The 9975-nt window shown below is 38.2% G+C and overlaps 1 long non-coding RNA gene and 1 pseudogene across 1 annotated transcript in view; one reads left to right on the forward strand and one right to left on the reverse strand.

The window, feature by feature from the left end:
* Window positions 1-1566: 1566 nt before the first annotated feature.
* The window catches only part of LOC106953089 (acyl-coenzyme A thioesterase 1-like), a 16102-nt pseudogene continuing 7693 nt past the window's right edge, over window positions 1567-9975 (reverse strand).
* The window catches only part of LOC106953092 (uncharacterized), a 22772-nt gene continuing 15755 nt past the window's right edge, over window positions 2959-9975 (forward strand). The window contains exons 1-2 of the long non-coding RNA XR_001426121.1: window positions 2959-2970; window positions 8973-8980. This is a non-coding gene — a long non-coding RNA (uncharacterized LOC106953092). The remainder of the gene's footprint in view (window positions 2971-8972; window positions 8981-9975) is intronic.

The following is a 9975-nucleotide window of genomic DNA, read 5'->3' on the forward strand; positions in this document are numbered from 1 at the left end:
GATTCATCCTGTAAACGATTCAACTTGTAAACGATTCATCCTGGAAACGATTCATCCTGGAAACGATTCATCCTGTAAACGATTCAACTTGTAAACGATTCATCCTGGAAACGATTCATCCTGGAAACGATTCATCCTGTAAACGATTCATCTCGTAAACGATTCATCCTGGAAACGATTCATCCAGGAAACGATTCATCTTGTAAACGATTCATCCTGTAAACGATTCATCTTGTAAACGATTCACCCGGGAAACGATTCATCTTGTAAACGATTCACCCGGGAAACGATTCATCTTGTAAACGATTCACCCGGGAAACGATTCATCTTGTAAACGATTCATCCTGGAAACCATTCATCCTGGAAATGATTAATCTTGTAAACGATTCATCCTGGAAACGATTCATCTTGTAAACGATTCACCCGGGAAACGATTCATCTTGTAAACGATTCATCCTGGAAACCATTCATCCTGGAAACGATTAATCTTGTAAACGATTCATCCTGGAAACGATTCATCCAGGAAATGATTCATCTTGTAAACGATTCATCTTGTAAACGATTCATCCTGGAAACGATTCATCCTGGAAACGATTCATCCTGTAAACGATTCATCCTGGAAACGATTCATCCTGGAAACGATTCATCCAGGAAATGATTCATCTTGTAAACGATTCATCTTGCAAACGATTCATCTTGCAAACGATTCATCCTGGAAACGATTCATCCTGGAAACGATTCATCCTGGAAACGATTCATCCAGGAAACGATTCATCCAGGAAACGATTCATCCAGGAAATGATTCATCCTGGAAACGATTCCTGATGGAGTTCCTACTGGAAAACTGGAACTGAAGGGATTTTAGTCAGTTTCTGAACCGTTCATCCATTCATCCATTCAAAACTTTAAAAAATATTTTTTTAACGAGTCCATTCAGACAGTAAATCAACAAAATTCATAAAATATGAATCNACATATTTATCACACAACAGTAAATCTATTAAGTTTATTTAATGTTAAATTTAATGTTTGCAGTTTACAAAAAACAAAGTTCAGTTGCTCAGACATAAGAATTTAACATTGAAGTACAGAAATATTAAATTCATCATCATTGACGGATACAAAAGGTTATTGATAAAAAGGTTGAAAGTTTAGTGGAAGGAAAATATCTTTATAAAATGAAATATTGGATGTAAGCTGTGATAATCAAAATAGACATTTATTTTTTTATGTAAAGCTGAAATAAATGTAAACTTTTTGGTTTTCAGTCTCTACATTAAAGCAAAACTTCAGTTAAAACCGACGTCAGAAGGAGATTTGTAAGTCATTTAAAGCTCAGTGAGAAAATATATCATTATTAATTTTTAATAATAAACAAATAATGAACTCAGTTTGTAGCATGCTATAAGATTATCACAGGATACAAAGTTAAACAGATTTTTATATAAATGTACATAAAGTTGTAGATTATTTCAGTCAAATTTAATTTGACTTGTTTATTGAAATAAAGCTGGAAATTTGAGAGTATTTATTCTCCGTCTTCGCCATAAATTTAATGTATTTTCCCTCTGAAAATGTTTATTTTGACCAAAAATGTGTAGAAAACCGTAAAAACCCAGAAAAGCCTGATGAAGTGTCAGAAGTGATGCTGAGGTGTGAACCTGTCGCCGCGTCACATCTTGGCTTTGTGGCTGCAGTACAGATGGTGGCGCAGGAAGCTGAGGATCTTCCTCCAGGAGTCGTCCTGAGCGTCGCTGTGCGGCTTCGTTTTCCCTCCGTAGAGCTGGATCACTGCAACACAGCCCACACGTTCAGCACAAACCGCACAGGCTTCCCCTTCCTGCCACAACCAGCAGCTTCTTACTGGAACCTCGTCAAACAAAGCAATCTCAATCTTGTATAAATATTGGATTTATTGATGCCAAGTCCCACCATCAGGTGGCAGCATTTCTCCCTTCTCTGCTGCTTTGGTTTGACATAATGTCCAGTTTTCATCTGTTATCGACGTGCCGAGTAACAAAATGTCACATTTAATGTCCTACAAGAGCACAAATATTTAGAAATTTGCTCCACAAAATCAGTGACTTTGATCATAAAATAGTCATAAAATCCTGAAATATTTATTAATAACTCAACAGTTTGTTTAATGGGTTTTATAGGTGCATTCTGGGTCGACCGGCCCTTTAAGAACATTTGTTTATTCAAATCTGCAACAGTTTTCATCTCATTTCTGTAGCATAAGTGTAAATGAAGCATCTTTTCTGAGCGTGCTGCTCACCTTTTTCGTTGGAGCTGTAAACAAAGAAGTTCCCGGCGAAGCAGTGAGGCGAGAACGGCGGCTCGATCAGATGTCCGGTGTCAGGGTAGTCGACCCGGGTCAGCAGATGGCCTTTCCCCGCAGCGTTCATCGTCTTGGAAATCTTGGAGGGAAACAGGGAAACTTTCACTGCAGACTGAAATAAGAGCCGAGCTCTGATGCGGTTTATTCAAACCGATAAGGAATAAAAAGACGAATCTGATGAATTTAAGGGAAGCAGACGTTAGACTGAACTTTTAGCTTCAACAATAAGACACAATAATATGAAAATAAAGTTGTAGAAACAGACACAGTCATTTAAAGAACTAATTCAAGGTCCTCTATTGATAATAATCTGACGCATTAATAGATTCAGTATTTCCTAATCTATGAAACCAATAACTTCACAAAACTCTCAAATCCTCGTTTTACTGCCGTTGTAAAACCATTTTTTGTGTTGAAGTTCTCTTAACATGACTTTTTTCTTGCAATGCTTTGAATTTATTCTTGCGCTAATTTTTCCTCATAATTTTATGGCTTTATTCTGCTGATAAGAGTTTATTCTCATATTATTTCCACTGTATTCTCATAACATGACTAATCTCATACAAGCTTATTCTCATGACTTTAGGACTTTGTTCTCATTTCATTTTACGGTTCCTGTGGATGAAAACGTTTCTGTATGATATTTATTTTAAATGATGTGTCAGACATTTGTTTTCAGAAAAACCGGCTGTGTGTAAACAAAAGTCGATCTGAGAAAAATGAGCGAAGATCCAAAGATCTTCTGAGAGCTGAAACTCACATCATCGGCCGTTTCCACCGCACACCAGTTCTGATCATCACAGCCGTTGACCAGCATCAGTGGACAGTTTATTTTGGCCACCTTGCAGAAACAAAAGCTTTAAATCGGCTGTGAGGACATGGAGTCGTTTGTTCAGGAAGCCGAACCGGAAACACTTACGTCCACCTTCATGGAGGGTTCCTTCAGCAGCGCCAGCCCCACGTCCCTCCAGATCTGATGGTTGTTCTCATCCACGCGGATCTTATTGAACTTGCTGCCAACACACACAGAGGCTCAAACCACGGAAAAACTCCAGTGTTCCCAGTGCTCCCAGTGACCTACCTGGGAATGCTTCGGTGGAACCCGCTGAGGGTTTTCCCTGGCGATTTGTTGATCATGTTGCTGATGCAAACGACGCAGGAAGGCTGAAACAGAAACACGGCGAACATCAAAACCCAACCGGATAAAAACGGGCCGAGCACAGAACCCTGTGGGACTCGGCACGGCGCGTTCAGGAACTGGTTTCTGAATCAAAACCATCAGCAAAGAACCAGGCTGGTAAAGAACCAGGCTGGTAAAGAACCAGGCTGGTAAAGAACCAGGCTGGTAAAGAACCAGGCTGGTAAAGAACCAGGCTGTGGAGACACCAGATATCAAACTGATACACTGAACAGAAAGTATTTACACCCTGGGATGTTTTAGCCGTAAAGCTGCTTTAAAAATCAATCATGATCGACATGATGGGGCTTTTTTGACCAAAAAATGCAATAATCAGTTAATCGAACTCTAAATTAGGAAGAGCTCAATAATTTTAATTTGCATGATTTATTATTTTTCTCTTTCTGTCAAAAACTGGATGATAAAATCTTCAGCCTGGTTTTTGTTTTAATTATACTTTTGTTCATAATTCATTATATTTGTTGTTTCTGTTTTGTTAATTTATTTGTGGATATTTAAAATGTTTTCCAGTGTTAATGTTGATTAGGATTTAAAGTTGATTGATATTTCTTGCGTTGTTATTCCGTTATATCATTTGAAGTTGGTCTCAAAACAACAATAACTTCTGGGACAATTTATCATCCAGCAAATTTTGTTATTCTGACAAAATGAATCTCTGCAAAATAACTTCAGATTAAACAAAGAATCTGTAGGAAAAGTCTCAAACTTTCCGGAACGTTTTGAAGATTCTCATCAAGCTCAGCTTTGTCGGAAGACTTGCCTTGATCTCTGCGCTTTCCACCACCAAGCTGAGGGTCACGATGGTGCCGAGGCAGAGACTGATGATCCCAACTCTGTCTGGGATGACCTGAGGATGGTCCTTCAGGACATGATAGGCCTTCTGCACAAACACACAGGCTCCTGGTTGGATGTTTTCATAATCAGGTTCTTTGGATATGAAAGGAAAATGAAATCTAAGGTTTCTTTGTTTTTTGGTGAATGAGCGTTTTAGAGTCTTAGGGCAAAATAAAGTGCAAACCTTCACAATTCTTGGTATTTTTCACACAGCAATGAGTCAGATAATCAAACAAAGAAGAAAAAATGTTCCAGAATTTGCTGTATAAAGTGTTTGTAGTAATTGGTAATGAGAATATTTCCAAAAAAAGTCCTGAGGAGATTGGGCGTTATTTTTTATTGCACCAAGCTACAAAACTAGCTGAACAGGATGAGTGAGACGCTCTGCGACCAGGAATAAAACCAAAGCATCGCCACAAATGAAGAACTTAAATGTAAAAAAGGAAGGATTTAAAGTCATGAAACGTCCACTTTCAGTGATTTACTGATTCTGAAAACAGACGAAGTAAAAGAGAAGTTAGACAAACCTCAAAGTATTCAAAACTCAGATCTGTTGACTTCATCTGCCCCGTTTTGAAATACTCCAGAGCCAAACAGATGTAGCCGCGCGAGGCCAGCAGGGCGGAGCGGTACTCCAGCAGCCCTCCTCCGCCGCCCCACAGGTCCAGAATCCCAGGGAACGGACCAGGACCTGGAGGAGCATCCAGTGTTCAAACTGAAGAGCCATGGATCCAAAGAAGGCTACAAAACAAAAGCTTATGCAGGGATTTTCATAATTTATCAATAATAATAATACTAAAGAAAAGCATTTGATGCTATAGATCATCAGCTGACTTAATACGAGTTACAACAACATTTCATTTCCCTTTGGGATCAATAAAGTATTTCTGAACTGAATTTAACAAAAACGTTCTGGAGCTCAGCGTGGGTTGCAAGGTAACGGGCGGAACTCAACTTCGGTTGCTAGGTAACGGGCGGAACTCAACTTCGGTTGCTAGGTAACGGCCTGCTGATTTGTGACATTCCTATCGGGAGTTAAATTAGAGCATTTTAATGGAGCAGAATATTCTTGGATACGTGGAGAACCAAAGGTTTCAGTGTTGGGTCCTAAACACATAAATAACATGTGCAATGTGTCCAAGTTATTAACATTTATGTGCTAATGATGCTACATTATAAAGGTCTGGTAATAGTTTGCAGCAGCTTCAGAATGCAAGGACAATTACAAGTATTAAAGAAAAGGTGAGACAAAAATAAATTATCACTAAATTGTGGCAAAAAACATGAACGTAATATTTAGTAAGAAGAAATTTTAAAAATAGGTTAAACTCATTACAAAGTGAAATAGAATAGTTTTGTTTTTCAGCATGCTGTGTTTTTTTACTTGTGTATGGAAAGGTTAAAAATGACTGAAATAAATAAATAAAATCGTCCTGCACTGCGGTTTTACCTGGGGGTATGAAGAGACCCCCTCGTAATCCTCCGTCAGTGATTTCGATCCGCTGGATGCCTGGGCCCATGTACCACCTCTCCGTTACCATGGAAACCAGAGGGCTGTTGTCCCGGAAGTCCTCATGTCCATTGTACAGGGAGATGGTGATCAGCATGGGGGTGGTGACGTCCTTCTTCCTCAGCCTGACCAGGGAAGAGTGGAGCAGAATCAGCTGTTGGTTAATTACAAAGTTACATTTATGTTTCCAGATTGATGCAGCACATACATCTATGTGAACGAAGGATGATTGGTCATGTAGGATGTAATTCTCACACACTCTTGCTGAAAAAGTGCTCTGTGGTGGCACCCAGAATGGTAATACAACATGGGAGTGAACCGTCTCCTGAAGGTCAAGGGTCAAGTACAGACTAAAATGTGATTATCTAAGAATGATTCTGTGCAAAAAATGTCCGAACATGTTTTATAGACCAGAGACGCATCCTAACCCGTTAAAGGAATCATTTTTAATGTTTATCCGATTGAGCCACGCAAAAATTTCAATCGAGACGCTGAAAACAAATGACACGTACGATATTTCTTTCTGCAAACGTGACGAACTAACCAGTTGGTTATCTAACCAAACTAACCAGTTGGTTATCTAACCAAACTAACCAGTCGGTTAGTTGGTTAGATATTTGATTTTTAGTCAGAAGACTAAAAACCAAATATCTTTCAATTACTTTAGCAGAACTTGATTGGTTTTGGAACCATTGTGATAAAACTCAGCTTAATTTAAATTTCCGGTGACGTTGGAGTTGAAAATGTCTTGCCTGAGTCCGGTGCGGCTGCCTGGAACCGGACGCAGGCTCCAAATCAAACCCATGGGCTCCCTGCCAGAGTAGGTTCCTCCAAAACTCAGATCCTCCGAAACTAAACACAGAAAACCGAATCAAGCTGAAAGCATCGACATCCAGACTGCATTGGTGGCTCAGTCAGCTGACAAGACATTTTAGAGACCACAACATCTTTTCTTTTAATGGGATAAAATCAGCTTAGAGCTTAAAAAGCTAAAATATTTAGATTTACTTTAATATGTATAATATAAAATTATTTGATTGATTTAAAGCTTTTTTAATATTAAAAATCCTATTTTATTGGTCTAAAGCTCTGAGAAACTTATTGTTGAGCTTTAAATACCTGAAATATATTATTCAGGATGGAATAAATCTTCATATTAGGAGGTTCTACTTTGATTTTTGCAAAACAGTAACTGATCTTATGACTGATTTACCGAGTTGTACATTTACCCCAAGCAGCAACTTATGCTTTTCCAGGAAAATTTACAAGGTGGTAAATATTTTAGTCCTTTTACTAGTCCTTGTTTATTTCCAGTAAAATTTAAAATATTTGTATTAATTTTTATTAGGGGCAGGTTTATGTGTTTTTCACCCATTTTATAGCACAATAGATTAACTTTGTTACATCCAGTTATTATAAAAATGCATCAAATATGATTTAAAAGAAATTTGACTTTGTAATTTAATGCCTTGAAATTGGGCCTCTGTCTCTTTAAAACCTGGGAACTGCAGCTTGGAGGGGGAGCAGCGCCCCAGAGGCGGAGCTAGGTCCATCCAGGCGTAACATGAAGCAAAGCTAAAAGACAGTCGATTTTACAAAACCCTGCATAACATTTTCTGTTAAGCAAAGAGCAAACAGGTGTTCAGGATGTATTTGTCTCCTCAGGCTGATTCGACGGAGACCAGAACCGACCCGACACTCTGCCGCTGTGGTCGCTGAAGTAGTGTCCGTACGCCTCCCAGTCGTCCCCGTCCTCAGAGTGGTGCAGCGAGCGCAGCGTGAACGGCGACACCGGGGGCAGATTCTCCACCAGGACCTCGAACGCCTCGTCCACCAGCGCCCGCGAGGGCCGGACGGAGAGAATCGGAGGAGGAGAGCTCAGAGACATGGCCGCCGATCAGCTGTGGAGAGAAACACGGTGCAGCGCAGCCGCCTTTATATATCCGACTCAAAGTCCAACATGTTTATTATCCTGAGATACAACCGGCAATAAAACGACCAGATTTCACTGCATGTCCTTTAATAATCAGGTTTGCACCGACACTTGGAAGTTACCAAGAGGCAATAAAAATTAACTGATGCAACATTTTTCCAACTGTAAAAGTTTTATTTGATTATTTTATTGTGAGATTTGGGTTCTATTTGATTATAAATAATCTGAAGTGACCTTGAACTTTTAAAATGACCCCAGTTGAACTCGGAGCGTAGAGATAACCGGATGATGACATGCCAGAAACCTCTGATCAATTCAACTTAAGGTGGACTTTTTCCACCTTAAAGACACTTTCACGCCTTTGTCTTTGTGGCGTTTAAATAAACTGATCCCAACAATGTTTGAGAGGAACTAAAGTCCAAACCTGATTGCAGAAATCTGTGACAACTGAGATGAAGCAGAGAGCATCAAAGTTCATCTGGATGCTTTTAAAAAACTGGTTTTCAGTTGGTTAGAAAAGCAGAAAACAAACTTAGTTCATCTCAGAAATTTTTAGATTAATCTCAGATTATCTAGGATCAACTTCCAAGTTTCTCAGTGTCAAAAGTCAAAATTTTTCAACTTTTCAAGTTTGGAAATTTTTCTAGAAAAATTGTAAAATTAATCTAAAACTTTCTGAGATGTTTTGGTAGAACATTGTTTCCAGTTGTTGGAAAAGTAGGAAACAAATAACAGGTAAAAATTTGCTAGAAAAAAAATAAAAATTAGAAATTTATCTCGGAGATTTTTTTTGAATGAACTTGGAAATTCGAAAGTTTCAAAAGTTGAAATTTTTCCACTTTTGAAACTTATAAATGTTCTTTTTTTTTTTTTACTAGAAAATAGCTGAGATTAATCTCTAAATTTTTGGCAGAAGTTTACTTTTCTATCGCCGTCATAGTAAAATACAGTGACGTATTGGAGGGGAAACATATGCTGCAGTTCTGCCTTTTGGCCGCTAGAGGGAGGCGGTTTAGCATAATTCTTCAGAGTGTTGAAAGTTTTTAAACTACATCTTTTAAACCTTCGTCATTTTTTACAGTAAATGTTAAACTTCTCATATTACATTAATCGTCTTTACTGGGATTCCAGCTTTGTGATCTCTGAATCACTTCAGTAGTCATGGTGTTATCCTGCTGCAAATAATCTGTTTGGTTTTTAATCACCGTCACATGCAGCTGCATTATCCATCATCTGAAGCCATTTCATCATCCGTCTCTCTTGTTTCTGATAATTCAGGTTGTTCATGTGAATCTCTCAGCTCGCTCACGGAAAACCTGCTGCAGTGATCAGTGACTTGTTGCACCTGCATGCTTCTGTTTGGTCATTTTTAATAAAAAAATTCATTCAATCGTGGATGTGGGAGATTTTAATCAAACCTTGCAACAGAATCAGCCTTTCTATAAAGAAACTGAAAGCTTGCAGCTTTAAAACGAGTTTTCTCTTGACTCTCAGGTTAAATTCAGTATTTTTAATTGTTTTTAAACATTTATCTTCTTCGCACCAAGTCTGAAAGACACTGAGAAAGTGTAGGCTTGTGAAAATATGTGACTTTATTCAATTAAATCTCGTCCTTTCTGCCATGTAACCATGGAAACTGAAGCAAATCAAGGCCAGTCCACGTTTTACAAACATGGAAATCCATCAAAGATAAGGAACAATAAGAGAACCTGAATGAAAGAAGAGACAGGACTGCCTGCAGTTAGAGCGAAGGAATCCAACCCCAGCTGGAGCTTTTTAAGCTCCATTTAAACATACAGTGGTGGCAAAAAGACAGTAAACATTTTGAACATCAGAACTGATTTTAGAGAAACTTTTTTTTTCTTAGAGTTAGCACAGGGATGCATTTTTTGGCAACATACATGCCTTATTTATTTTCCCCCATATATGAAACTTATGTATTACATATGATTTTCATGTAGGATGGTCAGTTATGATATTTTTTATATCGGTACTAAAGTCGTGTTCAAGATTTTTATTTGTCATAATAAATCACACTTAATAATGTTGACAAAATTGTCTGTATTGTGATTGTAAATGGTTCCCCTTTTTACAATTTTTCATTTTATTTATTGAGAGCATCATTAAATATGAATGTATTTGAATTGATTGTTCGACAC

Source organism: Poecilia latipinna, unplaced genomic scaffold, assembly GCF_001443285.1.
Source record: "Poecilia latipinna isolate Pla-1442-1.1 unplaced genomic scaffold, P_latipinna-1.0 Scaffold560, whole genome shotgun sequence".
In the NCBI taxonomy this organism is placed as follows: Eukaryota; Metazoa; Chordata; class Actinopteri; order Cyprinodontiformes; family Poeciliidae; genus Poecilia; species Poecilia latipinna.